At 46.5% G+C, this 26,251-nt stretch overlaps 1 protein-coding gene across 2 annotated transcripts in view; it reads right to left on the bottom strand.

The window, feature by feature from the left end:
* Positions 1–19,285, bottom strand: part of CCZ1 (CCZ1 vacuolar protein trafficking and biogenesis associated) — a 302,840-nt gene extending 283,555 nt beyond the window's left edge. The window contains exons 1-2 of one of the 2 annotated variants that reach the window (XM_086940735.1): positions 19,096–19,282; positions 5,359–5,542 (exon numbers count right to left, since the gene is read on the bottom strand). The gene's annotated coding sequence lies outside the window, so the exon portion shown is untranslated. Of the gene's footprint in view, positions 1–5,358; positions 5,543–19,095 lie in introns of both variants that reach the window. The other variant, XM_086940736.1, reaches the window with a different exon arrangement.
* Positions 19,286–26,251: the final 6,966 nt, after the last annotated feature.

Raw genomic sequence — 26,251 nt, 5'->3', positions numbered from 1 at the left:
TCAGTAGACATCAATAACTCACATCAGTCAGTGACAATTCTAGTAATGCATATAGTGTTAGAGGTACAGAAGATGATAGCATCTTGGAGCCCCCCAAGCGTCAGAAATCAGCACCCGGTGATCACCTCTCATGGCACTCCGGTGCAGGCAGTGCTCAGCGTAATCAAGCACACCTCTCCATAGCATCAGCACGCATCCATCAGGGAGGGCTACACTCACACCACGCCACCCTGGCTATCACTTTCCGAGTCTGCCTGTTGCGTGGCCTTGGACAGCCAGTAAGTCTGCAGTGGGCTTCAGAAGTCCCTCGGTCTACATCGCACAGGCATCAAGTCAGCATATACAATCATTTTAAACCTTGCATTCAAAATGATCGCTCCTCAAAATGACCCTGGCTACTGCTTCGTAATGATCTTCTCCATCCAGTGCCAGTGAAACTTGAACCAGAAGGGCCAGCTACAGAGGAAGACCTGAGCCCACAGCCCCTGTCCAGAGCCCACCAGACCTCTTGTGGTGCCCCCACCCCGAGCTAAGAACTGTAGAGCGCCGCCAGACCCTGGCAGTCCAGAGATTTTCCATAAATTCCCAACTTTCCTACCTACTGATAGAGAAGTAAAACGTATGGGATATTTTGAACGAGAGGGTGATAGCCTTGGAGCCTGCTATCCTGAGATCAACTCTGACATCGCACTGACTGAGCAGGGCCCTGATCACGCCTCCCTACTAGTAACTACTGCAAACTACACAAAGAATCTGGAGTCAATGCTTGGCATGCTTTCCTTGAAAGCACAGGACTAGCCCCATTAAGCAACACCAACCAATGGATTAACCAACAACCTTGTGTTTCCAGAGCAGGGTGCTGCATATGGAGTTACTGGCTGTCAAATAGAGTCCCCACGATGGAGAAATTGAGTAGGGATATAATGGAGAGGGTGGTGCCAGGGGATGTAAGACTGTCTTTTTAGGTCTCAGGTATCAAGAGAGAGGGTACCCCACTATCTCCAGGGAACAGGGTACAGTGACAACAAGTCAAATCGGAATCCCTTGGTACACACTCACTGTCCTTTCATACCACTTTGGGTTAACATTCACACTCTATCAGGGAATACTGGTACAGTACACTAAGTAAACTAAATATTAATTTCCACAACAAAATTGGAACGTTCACAGTCTAATTTTAATAAAAAACATGTACATAAAAAAGTTTAGCGCTTTACAACACAGTTTAAAAATTTTTCAAAGAAGGTTTTCTTTGAAAAAAGTGAAATACAACATTTAATTATAACATTTCATTGCACATATTGTCAAAATCAAATTAAAAAGCAAAGAGAGATACATAAATACCATTTCATTAAATCAAAGATTACACATGAAAACAATTATCAAAAAAACCTATTAGTAAAAGAAACCCCTTCTATTAACTGTGGCCTCTTGCTATCTTTGCCACTACTGGTAAATGGATCCAAAGGCCTATTGTTTTTGTACACATGTAAACAACAGTAACAATAGTGCATGTATATCGGTTGTTCACTAGACCTAGTTGGATTCACTGTGTTAAAGAATGCGTCGACGCGTTTCGGTGCAGAAGAAAAGATGTTGTGGCACCTTCTTCAGGACTTCCGTTTTTGGGGTTATTCGCTTCAATGCGTGGTGACTTGTACCCTCTCTGCAGATATACGGGGAAAAAGGTAGGATATCACTTACTTCGTACAAGATGTGTGGACATCACATGATCTTACACACTTCTCTACGCATGCTATGCATTAACATCTTCTTTAAATATATCCACTACCTCTTGCGTCTCATAAGGTGCAACTTTTACGGTCCTACTATTTTGACCCACTTGGAAAATTCTATCTATTTTTCCAACAATATACATCCCACTGATTTTTACTTCATGTTCTAGATTTCTCATTACATTAATCACAATTCGCATCACTTGTCCCTCCGTATCCATTTTGCTGTGGAGATGTCTAGGGGGGAAGGGGGCAGCTCATAGCAGACACTCACATGCGGGATATTGCAGACAGAACTCATTCTTACCCCTTATTGATATGGGAAAGTATCCGAATCGGTATATTTGTAGTACTCGGAATACTTCTTCTATTTTCAATTCAGGAAAGTGGATGATCCTATGGGGGATATCGGGATGTGTTAAAATACACGATCTACTTGTTTATTCTAGTTCCAAAAGTAATAGCTTATCAAACCATTTACCTCTTTCACATATCATGTGCCCCCAATATGGGGTGTCTTCTCTGTTTTTCAACTCTTTGTGGCACTTAGCTGCATATCTCTATGGATACAAATTGGTATAAGAGTTTTTGTTTCCCCTCTATTCAAGTGAGTTAAAGGATCTATTTATTTGTTCTTACTGTGGTCCTTAATTCCCATCTTACCTTTAAAATTTATAAAACTTTTCTTGGACGGGCATAGATCTATGTTTCTCCTTCCAGGAACTGGATACGTTCTATATGGATAAACACATATGTCGATATGTTTTTATATATGCCGAGTTGGATTACTTCATTTTAAAAGCTACTTTTACTCTTAGCAAGTTTAGTACATTTATTTCCTCCCATGTCTTTTCTCTTTGGTGCTAATCGCCTTATCGTACTTAGTTTACTCAAAGTAAAACTATTTGTCTTATAGCTTTCTGGCGGTCTCCTACCTACAAGATTAGAGAGGCCCTGACTCTATACATTTTTACATGGTTCCCCTCCTGTCGTATTTTTGGGGAAGACAATATATGTTAATTCCCCCTGTGAGCTAATTACTGATACATGTTGTAGCGTAAGATTTGACATCTTATCCTGTCTTTTAAATTGTAAGTTATACCCCCAATTGGCTGAAAGAACACATTTTGTCATAGGAAGAATGACAGATAGATCTAAATGCATAGCGGGGAGCCCTACTCGGTTGCCTGGTCTCTTAGCTCGAACTCTTCCCTGTAATGTTGGAGCTATCCCACCCGGGTTTTCCTGCATCTCGAAATACGAGCTATTCTAATCCTCTCTTACCTCGTTTTTATCGGAGTCGCGTCTCTGCCTCGTCTCGACACCTACACAGGTACCGGACGTAGCCCGCCTTTTATATACGTTGGTTCCACCTCCGATTAGTTTCACCTGTGGGGCGTACCTATGGGACATTGCTCGCAAAAAAGGAAGCGCCATCTTGGGATGGTGTTAATCTAGTAATACCGTGTATATCGTGCGGGTTTGCGTGATTTTAAGGAGGACCGCTTACTTTGTCGCAATACATGTGTCACTGACCGAGCACTTCAGTATGTGTAGACAACAACGGTCGAGCCGTCGGTTTCCGGGGCAGTATTATGCCTTTGCTTGTACTTTGTTCGCTTTTGTAACCTGCACACACGTCACTTTCTCCTCCTGTGCACCGTTTGCTCCTCATGTATTTTGTTTGCTCACGATTGTCACTTTTGTCTCATGTAATGTAACGTTTGCTTTTGTAACATGCTGGCGTGTCCTCTTCTCCTCATGCTTCAGTTCTGTTCCTATTGTGAAGTGTTGGTGGAGTGAGCCCTGCACCCCAGGTCTGTAGGAGGCATAGAATGGGTCTCGGGCGTTTCGGGACGCAGGACTGTGGCTCCAGCTGCATCCACCGCCTGAGGTCTGTGTGAACATACTTCAGGCCTCGTCTTGTAAACACTCCGTTCCTGAGACTCATCGGATTTTAGTGAAGACCTGGTGCAGGTGACTTCTGCCTGTGTTACCCTCTGTGGCCCCATAGGAGCCCTGCCTCGCCACAGCTGCTGCTACAGCAGCCATCCTCTCAGCGGCGGAGCGAGGGGGGGGGGGGCGCGCTGCACTCCAGGTCCGTTGCGGCCGCATTTATCATTTATTTGGTGACACTCCCAAATAAATGATAAATGCCGCCGCAACCAGTGTTGCCAGATTGGGTTATTTTTTTCCCCGCACACATGGGAATAATGTCACGAGAGAAAAACGCATAAATAAAATCAATAAACCGAAGCACGCATGCGCACAGTGAGTGACACTCGGAGGGTGCGCAGCCAGACGGGGAAGCACGAATAGACAGGCAGAACCTGCATGAATCGACACCCCTCTGACGTAGGGGGTGTACAAAACGACGGGGGTGGAAATATAGTTAGAACACCGGCTGCAGCGGGTCCTGTCTTCATTCTCCGTTCATACTGCTCCAGGCGACCTGCAGTTTCCGGTAACTGCATGACTTCCGGAGGAGTTTCTTCTTCCGATCTCGGCTCTCCCAGCTTCCGGTTGCAGTTTTTGTCACTTTTATCCTTTCTTAGTTTACTATGTATATTGTGCAATATTCTTAAGATAACCATGTGTTATTTATGTATATAAATGTTTTCTACACCAAAATAAAAATACCTATATATTTGCTAAAAACCAACCCTCTCTTGCAAATATTTGAATTGCATTAATTTTGTAATGTGTAGTGCCAACTCCTAGGTTTATCACCCCACATATATTGGGATCCCGGCTTCGGGACCACCTTATCAATTGGCGGGGTACGTCCTTTGTTCTTTGTCCACTGTAACAGACATGCTAACCCTCCCGATTCAGGCGTGAGACTACCGATTTGAAGGCTAGTCTCCCGCCTCCCGATTCCTACAAGCAAAAACCTGATTCCTCTGGGGTTTCAGCTGACAGGGCTTGGTATTGTGTAAAGTCCTAATTCTCCAGCAAAGAGTGGCGATGCAGGGGCTCTCGAAGGGGGGAGAAACCAACAAAGCGTCATTAACAAGGGAATCGTCTTTTAAAGACCTGCGAAATACTGAGAGGGGGGGGTGAGGTGAGGGGGAGCAGTTTCAGCCCGGGTTGCCACAGGGGTGTGGGGGGTTCATGCACTGTCAACAACCTGCCAGGCCAGTGCCCAACACTTGCATCACCCTCTCTGCCTGCCATTATGCTCCATGCTTCTGAAAGGTAAGAAAAAAAGTGCATTTGCGTTTCAAATGTCCGATCCTACAGCAGCACACTTCCAAAGCCCATACATGCCAGTAACCCGATTCAAAGCCCCATTCTACCGACTTTTAGGTCTCGCTCTCGAGACCTATTGTTGTCAAGGGAGACAGACCGGGGCACGCGCGGCGATTCAGACCGTGGACGCACACGTACAGGCACACACGCGCGCGCACATCTACTGTCCCGCAGGCAAACTAGCATTCAGTTTCACTGCTTACAGTGAGCCAAGAGATGGCATGCTGTTCACACACACACACACACATACACACAGACACACACAGACACACAGACACACACACGCACACAGACACACACACACACACAGGCACACACACGCACACACACACACACACATCCCCGCCCTCTCTGCCCCCCCCCCACTCACCGGGCTATTTCCGTGTGTCCCTCTCCCTTCGCAGCAGGTCAGTCTCGGCAGCAGGCAAACTCGGAGGTCGGGCGTGTCTTCTCCGGCGATAGCTTGCGCCGCTACTGCTGATGTTCACGCTCACGGCGACTGCGTGTCGTCTCGTGCGCTCCCACCACGCTGTTTCGCGCCCGACGATCCTCAGCTTGTCATGCAAGGTGCAAACGAGTTAAAAAAAAGTGATAAAAGATACTGATAAATCAACTTTTATTGCTAAACCCCAATTTGGTGAAATAGTCATTGAATTGTGTGAGAACAATCTACGCAATTGCTTTTTAGCTGGTAGCACGTTATATTCCAGGAGTATTTAACACTTCTTTTACAGTTCTATTTATGTCCTCAATCCTTGCATTCAAGCACAGTTTTCAAGAAAATGTCAGACTGACTCAAGGTGCCCCGTGATGGTGGGGGGTTTGGGGGCGGAAGCTGCAGCTATGTCACTGCGTTACCTCTGCTGTGCTGTTTACATTAAGCCGTCTCTTCTTCGAGAAAAGTGGGCAGGAAGTGACCCTGGTGGCACGTGCAGCGGAATGTGCCATTGAAGGCAGTTTCTGGGGTTGGCTTCTCTCCATGTTTTCCCCACCCACAAGCACCTGGGCCAGCGCTACCAAAAGCCAGGAGCAGGGGTTTTCACACTGTAGTGCTGATATGAAGAGATGCCAATGGGTGGCGAGGCTCTAGCCCAGAGGAACACAATGTTATGCTGGGGAATACACAAAGCTTCACACTGGTAAACAGTGCTGTGACGCGGTGAAAGAAAACAGAAGGAACAGAAGCCACTCTGTAATGGGCGAGCATAATGTCTTTTGGATGTTGCATTCTGGCTGGGAGTAGGTGTCAATGGGGCCTCAGAATAACTCCCAGCTCCTCGCCCTCTCAAATCTGACTAAGGATCACTTTGTATTCATTTTTAGGGCTACTTCTGCGCAATCAAGAGAATAAACTTATCCTGTAGACAAAATTAAAATGGGCCCAGGGTTTGATTCTGAGTATTGTTAGGTTCTCAGATGTGCAATATTGAATGACCAATCATTACGTCTTTGTATGTCTCTCCCTTTATTTCTGTGAATTTTAATGTTTTTTAGATATCTGTGTTGAGGAATTTTGTAAATCAATGTACTTTTTGACCATTCGTGTGTATACATTTGTGTAGATTAAATTGTGTATTTTTAAATTGTGGGCATAACATAGTGCTACTGTTTTTAATGTGAACATTTGTGAATAAGACCGTTGGTCCTTTTATATACAAAAAAAGAATACACTTTTCTCAAGATAGAATTTGTGTGTGGGTATACAATAGTGTGCAGGGCACAGTTTTCATACAGATTTTTCCTTATGAGCAGAGAGTGTATTCAAATGAAGTAAGTCTACCAAGGGAAAGTTTTTCTATTCATTTTTGGGGTGACAAGTCTGCCAAAAGCATGTTCGCAATCATGTATTCGACTGTGTGTTTAAAAGGGGTAATTGCAATTTTTGAAATGGTAAACATGTTGCTGGCTGACAAGTGGTCTCATTTCCCATGCAGGCCCTTCCTCCTGTTGCGGTATTTTTACCCAACAGTGCTCTGCCTTTTGGGACTTGTAGTTTTGCTTTAAACTTTGTAATTATGGGTTCAAAACACCAGCGTTCAAGGCGCTCTTGGCTAAAGAGCCAGGACTGACTGAGGGACTAGGGCGTCTCTGTCAAGACGAGATCAATTGCCAGCTAGACAGTGTGATGTGAAACTTTAAATGCAAAGACAAACACCAATTGTCAATTTTTCTTTGTTGCCCTCTAAAGGCCCTCACACGTTTTGGCTTCTTTCACTATGGTGTATTTTTAATGTCATATAAGTGAGATATATATACATATTTAAGGACTGTTAAAATGCTTCTCTCCCCGCTTGGTTGAGTGGTTTGACCCCCCACCCCCTCCTCTTTGGTTCTCTCTTCCTTTTCTTTCTCCTTTTCCATTGTTTAATGTGAGCTATGTGCCCCTAGTGTCGCTCAATTTGATCTAATAGGTTATTTAGTGCATGAGCAGGTGAGCAGGCTATCCTTCCGGTTGCATTATATAAATCACCTAATGCTGTTGGCTGGGAAAAACCTCCATAAGACCTTATTGATGTCTAATGCCTCCCCTGTGTCTTTCTTGAACTCTGAGAGAAGTTATGTAATCGTGACAGGATCAGTAGCATATTTTTGCTTCACGCTTTACTTCCTTTCTCTTCCCTGATTGGGTGGGCTAGGGTGTGAAGGAACTAAGGGGCATATTATAAAGGAACAGCATTAAAATTATCGCCACTTTAGCGGCAGAAAACTTCAGCTAAAGCGGCGATAATGGGCTTGATAATATGACCGTGAGAATTCTAATAGAAGTCAATGTTCTGGTGTGAACATGGGCTTCTATTGGAATTCTCAAGGGCATATTATCAAGCCCATTATCGCCGCTTTAGCGGCAGAAAACTGCAGCTAAAGCGGCGATAATTTTAACCCCGTTCCCTGATTATAGGCCCCTAACTCCTTTATTTCCGTTTTATTTGAAATGCTCTGACACGCAAATTGAGTGACAATGTTCTTTTTTATATCTTTTTGGTGGGGCTACATATGCTTCACTTGTGTGTTACATTTTCAATAAACAGATTTGAAACAAAATGCTTCTCTACCTCCCAATCGTACTAGAAATGTGTGGCTCGCTTGCTACATGTATTTATTGTGATACCTGAAAAACACTACAGCGTATCCGTTTAGACTATTAGAGAGTGTGTCCTCTCATAACATACTAAAATTCTTTCGTTTTCTCGCAGTATTTTATAGAACAAATATGAGAAAATATGTGTATTCACTGATTCCTGGTGTAATGATTTTATACATGGGAGGCGTGGGATGAAAATTTGTGAACACCCTTGTCTCAGAGGCTTCTGAGTGAAGACGTACATGATTAAGGAGAAGCCTTTGTTGTGACTCTTCCTCACAGAAACAATAACAAGCATTTGCAATGCAATAGGTCTCGCATTTACTTGAGTTTGAGCTATTGGCATTGTAAATGACAATTACTTTTAATTATGCTTTGGTTTTTAAAATGTAAATAAAAGGCATTGTCATTTACAATGCCATTAGCTTAAACTTGCTTGAATGTGAGACCTATTGCATTGCAAATGCTTGTGTTTATTACTCATTAAAAACATTAACTCCCATCCCCGTAAGGCTGATTTTATTGTTTAATGCTCAGTTCTTTGGCCAGGTTATGGGATGTTTTTAATGTTAGTTTTTTTTGTATCCTGTTGTGTGACCAAAGATCTGTTCCCATTGGCGTTAACTCCTAAAGATAGGATATTCCTTCGCTCACAATGAAGGGGGGATCCTTAAAGAGTCGCGCCAGGGAGGCAAGACTCGAGCCTTGTGATATATGGCCCCAGAGGGCTCCCTGCTCCAGGTGACAAGAAAATGACAGGCTTGTGTGAAGCCAGCATGACTTCCTGCTCTCTGCTGGTACAACCAGGAGCGTAGGGGAGAGAGGGAAGCGCGGCCATAAAACGGGTCCGAGGAGTTGTGCCCAGCAGGGCAGGTGATCGCAATGATTGATGGGGTCTGTCCGGGTCACCTCCAATGTTTGTTGCACTCTGGCGTCCGGTTGTAAAATCTTATTGCCCTCCTTAATGATGCTGAGGGGGAGAGCAGGCGCGCAGACCCATTGACGGGACAGACAAACACCTCAGCATCCTTGCAGCTCCTTTCAAAGCCTTTAGTCCATGAATAGACCTGCTCTGGGTCCTCCTATCAGCCGGAAATAATGAAGGCTCACGGGCTGGCTAGTCAACAGTGCGTGTCTCACACTGAACAAGCACACACCGACACAGGGCGTGTGGGGCTGCCTGCAAAGAAACCGTTCTTCCAGCAGGCACACCCCTTCAAAAGGCACGTATCAGTGTCTAGTGTATGTATGTAAAGCAATGGATGGGAAACCGGTGAGAAACCGCACCTTCACCTGCGCGCCTTCTTTACATTGCATTAATATATAGCGCTTCCTACCCCTGACGAGGCGTCGATTAGTGAAGTTTGGCTCCTAAACAGGAACTCGGGCAGCAGTACCACTCCCCTCGACCCCCCATTCTTCCATTGCTTTACCCTGTCACCCATCAGAGCGCAGTATTTCAAAGAGCTTGTGCCGAATACTTTGGTATTCAATACTAACAATGGGTCCCAGGGGGACTTGGCATGAGCCGGTGTCCCCCTGGGATGATTTGCGCGATGGGATATCCCGCGCACTGCGATTGGCTGTTGGGGGGCGTAGGGGAGGGGTTGTTCAGGCGCAGGGCGGGAGCGGGAGGGCGACGTCACTCGGCTGGAGCGAGGGAGCGGTGGCGTCGTGTTTTGACAGCTGAGAGAAATTCCTGTCAGCGCTTTTGCAATTTATAGCGCTGTAACTGTATTTTTGCTTTATCGGAGGAGGAGCGGGGCGGCCATGTCAGCTGAGGACATTGCCAGAGAAGTGGTGAGGGCGCTGGTGGGGGTAGGGCGCACAGACTTACTGCGTCCTGGAGCCACTATTGAAGGTGCTGAGGAGGCGAAGAGACCGAGGCGCTTGGCGGCGGAAGGGGTGAGTCGTGCTGTGGCAGCATGTATGCCCCTGTCCAGTCGTCCTGTGGAGACTGTTTGTGAGTCCACAATGACTACTTTTAAGCCTCGCCACGCGCGCTCCTCAGGGAGGGGAGCTCGTGGCAGGAAGGCTACGCAGCACTCTGCATCTGCGCCAGGTGTGCTGAGGGGAAGTCAGATGCTCCTTGTACCACAGGCAAAGAAGAGAGTGGGAAAAAGAAGCGAAAGAACCTGTAATAGTGGCGAATTCAGTCAGGAGCATTTTGCACTGTGTGAAGGGGCAATGTTTGAAAGTTATGCCATAGGAGTCAGAGCGCCTGTACAGTCACCAGGAGTATTACTTATACAGCAGGAGGCAGCATTTTCAGGAGGTTTGCCCCCAGTGAGATATGCCACAGGTCAGGATACCGCCAGAATTGACATAGCGCCTGAGACTTGGTCTGGGGTCCCTGTGACTGCGCTAGTAGATTACCCAACAGACAGTGATGAAGCAGAGGAAGGTCATGAGACTATTTCTGGGGCTGAAATCTCTGGTCAGGGTGAGGCAGCCTTGACGGCACATCGCATGCAGGTTCAGGAGCGCGCAGATTTTCAGAAGGTTCTGCTGCCTCAATCTAGAGGGCCCCCGAAGGTGAATTTTGGCGCAGACTAGAGGCAAGAGCAGGACAACGTGGACATGTCGGTATATGACTTTCAGACAGCTGAAGGAGCTTGTTGGGACAGTGTTGGTGAAACAAGTCCTGTGTGGGTGGGGGATAGTTGCGAGAGTGGGACTCATTCCATGGACAGCGATGTGGTGGCGGTCTTTCCGGAACCCAGGCCACCGCCGCGTCTTCCACAGGTGGAGTTTGAATCAGATATGGGTCCACAGCAGGGGCAGTGGGTATGGGTGAAACACGCTGAATTGCCTCAGAAGCCTTTCTCTGGAGTACATAAGGATCGGTTTAAGGGTAAGTTGAAGGCGGTTCCTAGCTCGAGCGGCGGGAACTTGGTAGCGGACTATGGCTACAGGTCTGTTGCTCAGAGTTCTGTTCCTTTTATGGCAAAGCAAAGTGCGGCTTTGGGTACTTCACAGCATACCCGAAGCGAATCTGGTGCGGATTTTGGTTTATCGGCCGGGCGCTCGCAGCAGAGGCCTGTGTCCAATTGGGTAAGATATGATGGGGGCATTGGGGTTGGCTCAATGCCAAGCATAGGTTTGGGTGATAATATGGTACATGATGATGTCATTGGTGATGATGAAGGTATTGATAAAGAAAATGTGGATACTTAAAGGGGATGGGGTTTGAGGGAGGCAGCTCCTGGCTTGGGTGGGCAAGATGTTGGGGTGAGGGGGGGAGGTCATCTCACTTCTTCAAGTGTGTTTCAGAGAACTGGAGCGGTTTTCTCTTCAGATCGGGGACGGCGTGGCGAACATCATCAGCGTGATGGTCTGAAGGAATTCCAACAAAGGGCTACACAGCTGCCATCAGGTAAGGAAGACTGGTGGGCTGCATGGACACGGCCTTTGGTGAGCGGCCCACGTGTGGGGCCTGGGGAGGGTGGTACTGAAAGGATTGCAAAGGCTCAAGGAGAGTTGTGCACGGTACCACAAGGTACACCGCAGTCAATGTTGGGGTCTAGGGGTCAGAAAGAAAGGGATGGGGGGGGTAAGCCCTGTTTCGTCTTTAAGTAGTTCTTTGCAGAGTGAGAGTCAGGGGTGTGGTTGTACAAAATTACCTTATATGGGTGTGGCCATGCCCTTAGGCACGCACTTATCACAAAGGACGAGACAAAGAATTTGGAGTCATGACTATGTGGATATTTTCCGACTTTTACATAGAGATCTGCAGGCTAGAGAGGGATCAAAGGAGGAAGAGCTGGAGTTGTCCCGCCGCCCAAAGGTGCCTAAAACGATAGAAAACTGGACGGCTGCTTTCATAATATATGCAAGTGTTTATTGTGAGCGCTATCCAGAGAGGGCGGTGGCATTGTTCAAGTACATAGACATCATCAGGAGGGCACATTTGCAGGCGGGAGGCTATGCCTGGTTGAATTACGATGAAGAGTTTAGGGCAAGAGTGAGTCTGTTTAACGACAAACCATGGGGGGAGGTGGACCAGGAGTTGTGGCTCCAATGGATGTCAGGGCACCCGACATCAAACACGATCCATATGGCCAGTGGCCTCCCCATAACATATCAGCCCTTTCTTCAGTGTCCCGCTCCACTGGGGGCGGGTGGTTTGGGAAGAGGACAGTTGCCTACCACGGGAGCGTGTTGGGGATTCAATCGGGGCTCCTGTGTGCGACAATATTGCAAATTCAAACATGAATGTGCTCAGTGCGGGGGTAGACACGCTATTTTCCAGTGCTTTCCCAATCAACACCAAGGGGACCATGGGAGGGGGCAGAGAGGACGAGGCACCCTTCCACCTCTTATATCAAAAGGCTCCTACCCCAATTAGGCTTTGAGCTATGCTGCACTGTCTGGAGGCCTACCCGGATAATGCAGCAGCAGTTTTAATTGCTCTGGGGTTTTCGGTTAGGTTTTCGCATTGGGTACCAAGGTCCTCGTGTACAGCGTTGGGCTGAAAACTTAAAATCAGCAAAGGAGTTACCTCATGTGGTCCGAGCTAAACTGGATAAAGAATTGGATCTGGGTAGAATAGTGGGTCCTTTTTCGCATTGTCCCCTGCCTAATTTGATGGTCTCGCCTTTGGGAGTTATTCCAAAGAAAGCCCAAGGTGAGTTCCGGCCAAGACAGATGGTGAATAAGCCGGAAGGTCAGTCAGTAAACTACTTCATCTCGGCGGATAACACGGCGGTGTCATATGCCTCAGTCGATGATGCTTTGCGGATGGTTCACCTGGCTGGTATGGGAGCGCAACTTCCAAAATGTGATATTCAGGCGGCTTTTCGGTTGTTACCCATCCACCCCATGGATTTTGAAGTATTGGGCATGTATTTTGAAGAAGCATTTTATGTAGATCATGTGTTGCCAATGGGATGTTCTATTTCGTGTTCGCTTTTTGAGACTTTTAGCAAGTTTTTGGAATGGTGTGTAATACAGAAATCTGGGCATGCAGCAGTTTGTCACTACTTGGATGACTTTTTGTTTATTGGACAGGCAGGAAGCGAACAATGCAACAAAGTTTTTGCTTGTTTTCAGGAGATGGCAGGTGAATTTGGAGTACCATTGGCTGCAGAAAAAACGGAAGGTCCGACGACGAAGTTAGTCTTCCTAGGTATAGAGATCGATACTGCAGCAATGGTAGCTCGTTTGCCCTTGGCTAAGGTGCAAGAGATTAGGGTCTTTTTGCAGGAAATTATTGGTGAAAAGAGGTTGCAACTCAGTCAGGTCCAGCGGCTGCTGGGGTACCTTAATTTTGCCTGCAGAGGGGAGAGATCGGGCAGAACTTTCTGCAGACGCCTCGCTTTTGCTATGTCGGGGGCTTCCTTGCCGCATCATCACATAAGACTGACGAACAAAGTTAAAGAGGATTTGGTCATTTGGTTGAGGTTTTCGGATGAGTTCCATGGTGTGTCTATCAACTTTGTGGATGAAGACACGGTGTGGCAGGTCCAGATTTTCTCGGATGTTTCGGGAGCCCAAGGCTTTGGGTTATTCTGGAAAGGGCACTGGTGTGCTGAGCTTTGGCCGGCCCGTTGGCTAGAACAGGGCCGTAGTATCGCCTTCCTGGAATTTTTCCCGCTTTTGGTAGCATTGCAGGTGTGGGGAGAGGAGTTCAGGGATCGCTGTGTACTGTTCCATATCGACAATATGGCAGTGGTAAGTCTGGTTAATGGGCAGCGAGCGAGAGATGTGAGGGTTCTGCATTTGTTACGAGCATTTATGTTGCAAATCCTTAAGCTGAACATTGTCTTTAAGGCCAAGCATATTCCTGGGGTGAACAACTCAATTGCCTATGCTCTGTCTCGTTGCAATTGGCAGAAATTCCGGGAGTTGGCACCAAGAGCGGACAGATACAAGACGGTGATCCCTTCGACCATTTGGGACCTGGGGGAGTGAGGATTGCGGAGCTGGTGGAACATTCCATAGCTAAGTCCACGAGAAGGAGCTACCAGCACGCGTGGTCTGAATTTTTACTTTATGCTTCGGATCTTGATCAGGATGGCAAAGCAGTTGGAAGTGAACAGTTTATGTTAGATTTTGTATTACATTTGATGGACAAGGGTTTGTCGCATACAACTATTTCGGGTAAACTTGCAGGCATTTCATTTTATAGCCAGTTATTGTTGGGCAAGGCAGTACAGATTGGGTTTGTTTTGTGGAGGATGCTGAATGGGTTTGGGAGAAGCAAAGTTCAGGTTAAATCTTTGAGGGAACCTATTACATTTGAACTGTTAAGACGGATTTTAGGAGTCCTGCCTAGTTGTTGTTATAACAAATGGGAATTAGTAAGGTTCAGGTTATGCATGGTCTGGCTTTTCTTTGGTGCTTTCCGCATTTCGGAACTAATTGGGTTAAGGCACCAATCTGGGATCCAGACATCAGATATCAAAAACCTGGATGGGAACATTTTACAGATCAGGCTGAGACAGTCAAAGACTAACCAAACAGGGGTTGGGACTTGGATAAAATTGGGAGGAAGTGGGGTGGTGGATTGTTGTCCATTTGAGGAGTGGGGGTCATTTCTAAAGTCAAAGGTTTTTCGTTCTGGAACAATTTTTTGCCACAATCAGGGGGACCAGTTGACTTGTTTTCAGTTTTTGTCAGTACTGAGGAAAACTCTTTCAATGGTGGGGGAAAATCCAAAAAGCTTCGGAACCCATTCCTTTAGAATAGGTGCTGCTACGGAGGCTGCCAGATTGGGTTGGGGGAAGGAGGAGATTCAACGCATTGGACGATGGAAATCTAACTGTTGTTACAGATATGTACGGTTGTGAAATACATTCGCCCTTCCATGTGGTATTTTAGTTAATGTTGGTTTTTTGTATCACAGGTCGAGTGTTGGATTTCCCTCGGAAAAAGAGGACTTGGATTGTGGGACATTCGATAGTTAAATGGTCATCATTTTTTCCCGAACAGTAAATCTGTGGAAGGGGCTTGGGTTTGTATGGGAAGGAACATGAGGTGTTGTGGAAAGGGGTGGGGGGGGATGAAATGGAATGACCTATTTCCCTTTCTGTCTAAATTGGCCACGGCTTGGGGAATTCCAGATCTACTAATAATACACCTTGGAGAAAACGATTTGGTGGAATTATCAGGCCTAACCCTGATAAAGCAAATGAAGCTGGATCTGGCGGTGATTAAAAATAATTGGGTGGGAACAATGGTTGTTTGGACTGAATTTGTTTATAGACACCAATGAAGAGGGGCCCGAGTACATTCGGCGGTGGAAAAAACCCGCCGCAAGTTGAACAGAGCGTTACAAATGTTCTGCACAGCAATGAGCATAACTGTTCTGGCGCATGAGCATTTTTCAAGCGAAATGCTTCACTTATTCAGAGGAGATGGTGTGCATTTGTCGCAGATGGGGCAAGCATACTATCTTATGGAACTGCAGGATGCATTGGCCAAATTGTGGTGTGTGGATCTATGGTGTTCACATAAGGACGTTTAAAAAAAAAAAAAAGTACAACATTTTGCTATGACAGAAGTTGGGTGGGGCAGGAAAATACTGGGGTTTTTCCTGGGTGGCGTGTTCTTAGGGGACAGGATAGTCTAGAGCGGATTTATCCTTTCTCTCTGGGTGGTTGGGAGGGTAGGTGGGAAGGGAAAGGAAAAGTTGGAAGGAAAAACATAGTATTGGTATTAAAACAGTTTTGGATTGTTGGCAAAGAATAAAATTATTTGGGGAATGGTGATGTAAAACCAATTGGGGAAAAAGGTTTGGGAAAATTATACAAGGTGTTTGTTTAATAAAGGTAATGTTTCGGAGTCTGTCTTTGGCTGTCCTAATAATAAAAGTGACCTTTTATGCTATATAGCAGAGTTGTGTGGAGTGTCCTTATTTGCGCGAGGGGAATTGATTCAGTTAAGGACTGTGCAGAGGCTGGAATCCAAATACATAGAAAAAGATTCCCTCATGACCTAAATTACTTTGTACTAGACAATTCTCATATTTTCATCAAAAAGCTTTTAACACAAGGTGACAACATAACATTTTATCATATTTTTAAGTTTTATTTCTTTTTTCAAAGGATTATATTTTCACAATATTACTTAATTTCATAACAATTATTTTATCAAAGAAGACATGTAAATCATCAGTAGGTAAAAAGATCCCATACAGAGAAAAGAAACATCCAAATATACTCTCACAAAACTCTCTGAAGCCTTGCTGTTTATTGACACTTGGCTGGAAGAGCACGTGGAAGGAGCACGCACCCCCCAAAGCTAGGTTTCGAGACACCCCGTATCCCGCGCCGCCCCAGGCCTGCAGGGCATCTGCATCACTTCACCAGCAATTAGGCCGCAGCTGTGAAGAGTGCAGCCTAATTCTCACCTGCCCTCGCAGTCACCAGAGTGAAGTTTAATTTTACTCGCCGATATGCATCCCGCTTTGGATCGTCACAGTCATCGCCCTCGGCCTCCTTGCTCATTTGTGGGAAATCAGAGCCCAGTCGATATCTGTGGTCAGCAGCCCGACTCTAGAAACCCTGAGGCTGCAGAGAAACAGTCATTCAGTCCCAGGAGGCCTTGGAGGGTGCAGGGGGCAGTTAAACGTAGCACCGCTGGGCCTGCATGGACAGAGTTGGACCCCGGGGAGAAGTCTATAGAGGACACTGGGATTGTAAGCGAGGGACTGCCTGCCAAGTACACTACACTGGCCTAAACCATGTGCCAAGGACGAACAGTGTCATTAGCCGTTTCAACGCCACTTTCCAGTCAGGTAAGCCAGAAATCTGACTGCAATAAGATTTACGATACTCTTTATAAAGTTTTGGGTTATTTCACTGCAGATTACGATATGTACATAAAATAAACAAAGCACAACGAATAGTACTTTTTCAAATTATTGTTATGTGCCCAATTCGTAGTAAGAAGGCTTGCTTGTAAAATTAGTTTGAATGTGATTTCTCCATTTAAAGTCACATTACAAGTTAACTTCTTTATAGAATTTATTGTGAGGAGGAAAGTCGCGCCTGCTTCACCAAATTGCTCCTCTTGCCTCGCTGCTAAGAACTAAGGGCCAGATGTAGGTAGCCCTTTACCGATCGGAATCGGCCGAAAATACCGATTTTCGGCGGTTTCCGATCGGTAAAGGGCTATCGAGATGTAGGGGCACATTTTCGGTAATTTTACCGAATCGGTATCATTACCGAATCGGTAAATTTACCGATTCGGTAATATGTACCGAATCGGTAAAATTACCGAAAATGCAATGTAGGTAGGCAATTTACCTTTGGCACATGGCTTACAGAATCGGTATTTTACCATGGAATACAAATCCATGGTAAAATACCGATTCCTGTGTACATGCACATCTGCGCATGTACACATGTGCCATGTGACAGACAGACGTGCCCTTAGGGCATGTCTGTGTGCCACATTGCACACATGCCCGTTTTGGGGGTGCTAGAGGGTGTCAAAGTGACACCCCCTGCTCCCTTGACAAATTCGGTATTTACCGATTCAGTAAATACCGATTCTGTATTTGAATTGAATCCTATGGGCTTCAAAGGCACATAGGATTCAATAGCAAATACCGATTCGGTATTTACCGAATCGGTAAATACAGAATTTGTAAGGAATCGGTAACGATTCCAGATGTTGGGACCTACATCCCATTTACCGATTTTGAAATACCGAATCGGTAGCATTCGGTATTTCAAAATCGGTAAATGGGATTTACCTACATCGGGCCCTAGGTGTCTCGAGAGTGTCAATGACTTTTAGTGTCAGTTGCTGCTGGTTAATGAATGCATTTGCGCCCGTCACTAAAGTTTAGCAGAGGCGAGCAAGTGGCTGGCTGCTGGCGGCACTGTGCAGCTTGTGTGATCTGGTGCAGTTTAGGCCGGGCCTCTGTGTCTGGCTGACCTTCTGAGCCTTGCAGCCATGAGCTGTAAAACAGGAAACAATTTCGGAGTTTTTGAAATACAGCCAGCCTAAGCTGTGACCTATAATGTAACTTAGTGACGGTGTGTCTTAACCTCGTTGACACGGGCTCTCCGATACTTAATGTCAGGTGCCTTATACAGCTCTGGGCGGCTCGAGTTACTCATTTGACTTAGTCTGACTCTAATTAGACAGCAGCTGATGATTAGATCAGACCGTGTTCATAGCTGCCAAAGTTCCAGATTGCTGTGTGACATTTTCATAATTTCAGTTTACTTGGGGCCTTTAACATCTTCTTGGAGTGGAAACTCGATTGTCAGAGAGCGGCCTCGAGTTCAAAGTGCTGTAATGCATTATCATGCCATTATTATTGATTGCCAATACCAGGGTAGGAGCCAGGGGACCCAGTTGGCGCGGGGTGGCTTCAAGGAAGGATGGTCTGATGCACCGTTATGAATGATCAGATTAATAAGATCATATTCAGACCAGCTGCAGTGCCAACCTGCCCTCTTTAATTTATAACAGCAGTCTGTCTCCAGGCAGTGCCCTTCCATTTCTGGTGCTTTTCAGCAGTTTTAAGTTCTTCTTAGACTTTCCTGTTGCTCAAATGGATGCAATTTCTGCTCTTTATATGTAACCCTTGTCTTCCTTGCTTGATTTTGCTTGCGATAAAGTGTCACTCATAGTCGTTGAAAATGTCACTCACAGCAATCTGAAACCTTGGCAGCTATGGAGTCCTTATGCTTCTTGACTGTGGCGTGGGCTATAGGAGGGGAAGAGCAGAAGGATGGCAGACGTGTTAATGTCGGATGGCTCTGACCTATGAGCTGGCTGTCCTCATGTTGTCCTATTAAATATACCAGGTGGACATGCAGGGAACGTCATGTTTCCTTTGGTGAGAAACATACCCGTGCCGGTGGTGCATAGAGGACATCATGCATCAGGGTGGCAGATTAGACATTTTTGGAGGGAATGGTGACAGCCCTTGTATGGTATGTGCCTCTAATCTATGAACGGCTCTTTCAAACTTTAAAAACACCCATGGTGTGTTGCCATCCCCTTTACTAGTGATAGGTGCACTGCGATGCATGCATGGTCTTCCGGTTTTGCCAGGCATACCTCCTATTATCGTACTTCTTGGGATCCCATTTCTTAACTTGGGAAGGGGATTACGCTTCCTCCGGTCTCTTCGGGTGATCGTCAGTGTGGCTTGAAATACGCAAAGTGTCCCGTATCAGCACTTCTCTCCTTTTTTTTGCCGATGGCTTCTCCGGTTCAGCCGTCCTACTTATATTTCCACTTTTACGTCGGGCGTTGCGTCACTACCGCTGTGTTTTTCTGTGAGCCTACTTGCCTGACTATGTCTGCTAAACGGCCATCTTGGAACAGGCAGGTTATACAGTAAAGCATCGGTTCGATCCTCCTATCTACATGGAGAATGTGTTAAAGGGCCCTGGATCTGCAGTATTTTCGAAACGCCAATCACCTTAGCAAATTGGAAAACTGTGGTTGGGATGTATGTTAAAGCTTGTTGTTCTGTTTTTAGGTTTCGCCTGGCGTCTGCTGCGCAGCAGCGTTCGCGCAGGCGAAAACTTTTGTGAAGAGTATGGTGCCTTTGTCACGCCTTTCACTTCCATTGGCTAGCTCCATAAATGGAGGCTAGCCATTGGAAGTGAGATCTGTCTGTCATGGTTCGAGGCGTCATGCGGCTGTGGGCGTGTTTCTTTTTTTTTTTTTGTCCCGTGATGTTTTCGTCTTTTTGAAAGTGCCTTTAGCCGGAGTGGTCGGCGAGATTTACGTTGCCAGGAAGTTGTTTTTATTTTTGATCAGGTAAGCAGCATTTTGTTTATAATTTGGCTCCGTGTTGTGAATGTTTGTGTTTGCACTGTATGCTTGTAACAGATATTTTTTTTATTTGACATTTATTTTGGCTCGTCTTTCACTCGTCTCGTGTATCCTGTCTTATGTCGTCTCCCCTTTGTGTGTCTCGTTGCTGTGTTTGTGCATGTATCCTGTCTCGTCTATCCCGTCTCATGTTGTCTGTTTGTTTGTTTTACGTTTTTAGGTTTCGCCTCCGTGTGCCTGTTAACCCGCCCCCCCTCCCGCTGTCCATGAGCCCGTTCACCCGCCCACCTCCCGCTGTCCGTGGGCCCGTCCTACCCCAATGAAAAGGTAGCAAATGCGTCCACTTCGCATTGAAGCGGGAAGCAGGGAAGAAAGGGAGTTGTTTGACTTGGTGTCTGTTGTGGCAGCTGCTGGCTACCATCAGCCTCGCAGAGCTGAAGTTGCAAGCGTCCATGTTGTCTGTTTGTTTGTTTTACGTTTTTAGGTTTCGCCTCCGTGTGCCTGTTAACCCGCCCCCCCTCCCCCTGTCCTTGAGCCCGTTCACCCGCCCCCTCCCGCTGTACGTGGGCCCGTCCTACCCCAATGAAAAAGTAGCGAATGCGTCCACTTCACATTGAAGCGGGAAGCGGGGAAGGAAGGGAGTTGTTTGACTTGGTGTTTGTTGTGGCAGCTGCTGGCTACCATCAGCCCCGCAGAGCTGCAGTTGCAAGCGTGAGACCCGTTGACGAAGGGGCACTGGGCCTCTCTTCCGGTAGTCCTCGCTTGGTACAGTGATGGTGCTCACAAGACGCTCAGATGCAATAGCATCTTTCTGCCTGGCTGGTCTCCCTCCCTCGCCGAGCAGTGCCTAGATTCCGTTCTGCACGACTGATTAGCTGACCACCAGCCAATACGAAGGAGCTCCTGCAAATAGTATCCAATAGCGCACAGTTCAGGAAGGGTGCACATCAGAGCAGCCGAGCACACCAGCAGGGGCTTATTTACGCCAGGACCCGTGGGCATGACGGGTCAACTTCACCTCCATTAGTGCCAATGTTTTATTACAATTGTATGTGAGGGGCCCATTTTCTTCCTTAAACTAGTGCCCATGAAGCTCTTTCTACATCACTGCCCACACACCCTTGTTGACAGTCTGCCAGCCCTTCTTTCCATTTCATGGATTGCCACTTCCGGAAGCCCCACCGTCCATGATGCCTCCATCAAGCCAGTGGCCCGGGTAGAACAGTGACCCTGCAGACAGAGGCTCCATGTTCAAGTGCCACCTGACCACATGGCCCAGTCTCAATCCGTGTACACAGACCACCAGGATCGGACTGGCCCGATTGGCTGGTCTGACAGATCAGTATAAGGGCGTTTTTTTTTTTTAGAAGTTTGTAGGCCTATTTATGGCATGATGGGTACGTTTTTAGCGATGATCCCCTGCTATTACAACACACATTGGCCGCAGACAACACAGATGCATGCATGGAGCCTCCCATACTTTTTTAAAGAACAGCCCAACGTTGCTTTCCTTCAATTTGTGATTTTGTGTACACACTTCTTATATTCTTTCCATGAGACAGTCGAAAGCATTTAAAGTGATTTTCAGTCCGTAGAATAGACTGCACTTTTTTTGTAATATTCAGGTTAGCACTGTTGTGGTTCTGCTACAGTAGTTTGTAAAAAGAGGTTGTACATTTTGTATATTGCCTATTCCTTCTGCATTTTCATTTGTTATACTTTTTAGGTTTCGCCTGGCGTGTGTGTGTGTGGGGGGCTCTGGCTGTGTGTGTGGGGGGGGGGTCTCTGGGTGTGTGTGTGTGTGTGGGGCTCTGGGTGGGTGTGTGTGTGGGGCTCTGGGTGTGTGTGTGTGGGGGGGGCTCTGGGTGTGTGTGGGGCTCTGGGTGTGTGTGTGGCTCTGTGTGTGTGTGTGTGGCTCTGGGTGTGTGTGTGGTAGTAATTGCTGTCTGCTGAGCTCGTCCGTAGGGTACAATAGGTCTCACATTGCGAGAGATTAAGCTAATGGCAATGTAAATGACAAAACCAACACATAAATACAAATTTTGTCATTTACAATGCCAATAGCTCTAACTTTTCCAAAGGCGAAACCATTGCATTGTAAATGCTTGTTCAAAGTGGAATGGATATTCAGTACTGGGTGCTGAGGGTGAATGTTGGAATCCATACTGATTTTTTCAGAACATTTCTGGACATCATATTATATGGCTGATTTCACTTATTTCATTCAAACCATTGTCAAACGTATTTAGGTACATGATAGTTTTTGCCTCGAATCTTGCCAAGAGTGTATCAATATTGTTGCCCCTTGCGTGTTTTAGTACAGACCCTTCTACCGTGCTCGCACATACAGAGCAATTCCCACATCGTCTATGACCTTTGATGGGAGGCAGTGAGAATAGATTTCGGATTGATTGACTGTTCTTTTTCTTCATCGTGTCTGCTCTTACCAGTCTGTCCCTTATGCTTCTGTTTTTCCTAAGCGCAAAGATAGGGACAGCAGCAAGTGGTTCCAGTGATTTCACTGTATTCCAATTTTTCCTTATGATTTTTTTTTATTTCGTTGGTACTGCCAGAAAATGTGGTCACACATACTAAGGGGGAAACAGCTTTTTAGGGCTCGCCTGGCATTGCAGCTCGAAGTGCTGCCGCTAGTGAGCCATATTGTCATCCTGTTGCCTCCCCAAGTGGTACAGACCGGTGCACGAGCAGACACCTGTCTGTGAACACGCGAGAAGCAGGGAACGCCAACGTGCACTCTCACGGCATCACGCTCCTGCCCTCCCGCGTCTCTTCCAATGCGCGCTCCAAGCCGACTTGTTCAGTATTAGTTCAGTCTCGCGACTCATGCTGATCAACAAATATTAACTAACGAATCGTCACATCATATCAACGACTATCTTGAAAGTTAATTAAGCTCGGCAGTCTCCTGCATTGTTACAACCCCCGCCCCCCTTGTGATGTTGTCTTCCCGTTGCTCGCGACTCCCCCTCCACCCCCTCCACCCCCCCCACCCCCAGAGCCCGGCCTCACGCTGCCTTCTACTGCTGCAGGGCTCTTGCGCCTCGTTCTCACAGGAGACCTGGGGGTGTGCAGAGCCAGGGTGACCGTGTGGCCCTTTGTTAAATTATCCGGGGCGATGCATGCCACACTTTATCTTTTGTTTTTGGGCTTCAAATAATGATGACTGCATCTTTGTTTTCTTATGTGCGAGTCGAATTGCTTTTTTTTGCCAGCGTGTTGCACCCCGCGCTTTGTTATGTTCAGGGGCTTATTTAAAATAAAAAATCGGCACAACTGCCACCGCACTTTGGGCACGATGTAGGTAAAATTGATTTACCGATTTTTAATTACCGAATTTTACCAATTCGGTAATTGAAAATCGGTAAATCAATGTGGTGGACATGTAGGTATTTCCAGATGTGTAAATACCGAATCTGTCACATTCGGTATTTACTGATTCTGTAAATACAGAATCGGTATTTCCCATTGATTCCTATGGGCTTAAAGCCCATAGGAATCAATGGGAAATACCGATTCTGTATTTACAGAATCAATAAATACCGATTTTTGCAAGGGTGCAGGGGGTGTCACTTTGACACCCTCTGGCACCCCACAAATAGGCATGTGCGCCATGTGGCACACAGACATGCCCTAAGGGCATTTCTGTCTGTCACATGGCTAGGTGTGCATGCACACATGTGCATGCACACCTGAAATCGGTATTTTACCACAGAATAGGATTGTGTGGTAAAATACCGATTTTGTAGGGCCTTTGGGACTCAGAAGAGTCCCACCTACATCTGAGATTTACCGAATCGGTAAAAATACTGATTCGGTATTTTACAGAATCGGTAACTTTACCGTTTCGGTAAAGTTACTGATTCTGTAATATTGTGCCCCTACATGCCAAATCTTGTTTACCGGTTGGTAACGGCCGAAAATACCGATTTTCGGCTGTTACCGACCGACCTACATCTGGCCCTTTATCTTCATCAGCTGCGTGCCTTTGGTGCCTGTTAACATTCTTACCAAAAACAGGCTCCCTTAGAGCCAGCCCTTTACTGGTAAGCATGGCACCTAATTCACGGCTTGTATCCCCTTTGTAACCCGTACCAACGCACTAATAAAATGGCATTGCCGCGCTACACCAGACCTACTCCCACTGGCGGTAGGATTCCCTTACCAAGGCTTTACTGATGCTTTGTCTAAGAAGCCTGTTTTATCTTGGAGCCCGCCCGTATTTACCTCTCACTCTTTCGACCCATCGCAGGACTCCCTCCCTTTCCCCACTACTCCGTCTACATATATAACACTATTACACAAATAGCAGGCAGGGGAGGTGTTTCCAGGACCGCCAGCTCGTTTACTTTAGATTGCAACGATTGGCAAGCACAGAAGTAGAAGTAAGTACAAACATAGTTTGTTTTCTTATGTGCTAGTGCAACTGCTTTTTTTTTGCCCCCGCGTAGTAGACCTTGCAGATGTTGTGCACTGACTTTCAATTCTATGGCAGGACGGAGGCTCGGATTATGCTTTCTCTATTTCTTTACTGAAGATACAGCAGCCATTCAGTACACAGTAAAGAAGAAAACTACAATACCCATGAATACACAGTCAGTATAAATAGGGTCACAGAGGTCATAACTTCCTCTTTCTTTGCTGCTTCGCAGCCAGTTAAGTGCATTTACTATTACTATTTCTATTGCCTTTGCGCTACTGTTGTGGGTTTATTTACTCTTTGTGCTCTGCTTTATTGATATTGCCTTGTGTACCTTGTTGTCTTCAACGCTTGCCATTTTCGGCTGTGCTCCGCTTCGCGGTTTATTTTCGTATTTTCAGTCGGCTTCCAGCCGCGGTGTTTGGAGAGCGTGTGTCACCTCTCATTGTAGACGCGCTGTGTCGGCGTCTTCTTTTGCCTGTGGAGCGGAAGATTCAGGGTCTGGAGAGACGCGCGTTTCTCGCGCGTCCCTTCCTATCGGCAAGTCGCCGTTCGCGCATGCGCAACGCGTTTGTTTACCTTTGGTGAGGACGCGCATTCCGAAGAGCGCTCGTCCCTCACGGAGGTATTTCAAGTATTTCAATTGCTGTGCCCTGCCGCACCTTGCCGTTTGAGCCCCGTTAACGCCCTTTTTCCAAATATTTAAAGGGTTGTATAAATGGTTGCATAGGCTCTGCCTAGAGTGGCATAACTTTGTTTTCTCTGCAAGCCCTCCCTCCACATTATTTTTTCTGGTCTGTCAGGTTGTTCCTGTACCATTGGCTTGCTTTTGGGGTACCACTCCCCCAACTTTGGCTTTGGCCATTTGAAAAAATTTGAAATCTTTGGATTTTCTTTAAAACTTCTTTCAGTGGGCACTGTTAGACAATATTTCGTCATGGCTGAGTATTATAATGATGAAGAGTATGAATATTATAGTCAGGAGGAACCCTCAGCTTCCATGGACGACTTCATGCGTCAAGCCTTATTCCAGGCGATTGCGCCTTTGAAGCGCCATTTATCGGAGTATGCTGCGCAACAGGATTCGTTGCCTCCTTCCTCAGGCCGCAGTAAGAAGTCCCCCAAAAACCCTCATCGTGCCGACTTTGTGAAGTTGGCTAAGAATTTGTCTACTGCGCCTGCGGCTAAAAAACGTCCTGCTCAGGTTCATAATTCTCCTTCTTCTCACTCAGATAATGGATCTTCTTCTTCAACTTCGTCCTCAGTGCCTGCAAGGCTGCCTCCTTCCAAGAAGGCTAGAAAATAACATTTTGTGGACGACCCTTCAATACCCCAAGTATTGACTTTTGAACCATCGGATATTGTTCATCCAAACTCCTGCTCTTGGCTACCCTCTCCTGAGGTAGCGGTTTATGTCCAGGACCACATTCGCACCTCTTTTGAGAAGGATGTGCGGGCGCGATTGCGCTCTGAGTGTCCACGACCAGATCTCCCCAATAAACTGGCTGTCACTCCTGAGGTGGGTCCAACCATGATCACCTACATGAAAAAGTACTCAAAGGATCCCACTAAAGGTTTGGATCGCTCTTGGCGCTCCTGTCAAGATAAACTTTTGGATCTGTTGGGGCCTCTCACTAAGATTCTTGATCTGGCTTACTGAGCTAAGGAGTCTGGAGCTATGATTGACCCCGACGAACTGGTGGGGTGGTCCCAATGCTCAGTTTGCATTTTAGGTAATGCGAATTGCGCCTTGTCTTCAGAACACCGTCGTTCTATTCTCATGAAGCTGGACCCCAGGCTGACTGATTTGGCGTCTTCGGAATCGGGTTCCCAGGCGCAAGGCTTACTTTTGGGAGCTCCTTTCCTTAAGGAATTGATGAAATTTGTCTCAACCTTCAGTGGATTGGATAAGGCCCAAGCCAATCTTCGTAGAGCCTTTCGTCCACTTTTTGGAAGGGCCGGACGAAGGGGACGTTCGTCTGGCCGTGGCGC

The sequence above is a fragment of the Lissotriton vulgaris genome, chromosome 10 (genome assembly GCF_964263255.1).
Source record: "Lissotriton vulgaris chromosome 10, aLisVul1.2, whole genome shotgun sequence".
In the NCBI taxonomy this organism is placed as follows: Eukaryota; Metazoa; Chordata; class Amphibia; order Caudata; family Salamandridae; genus Lissotriton; species Lissotriton vulgaris.
The sequence above is the reverse complement of the archived record's forward strand: the minus strand, read 5'-3'. Positions and strand labels throughout refer to the sequence as shown.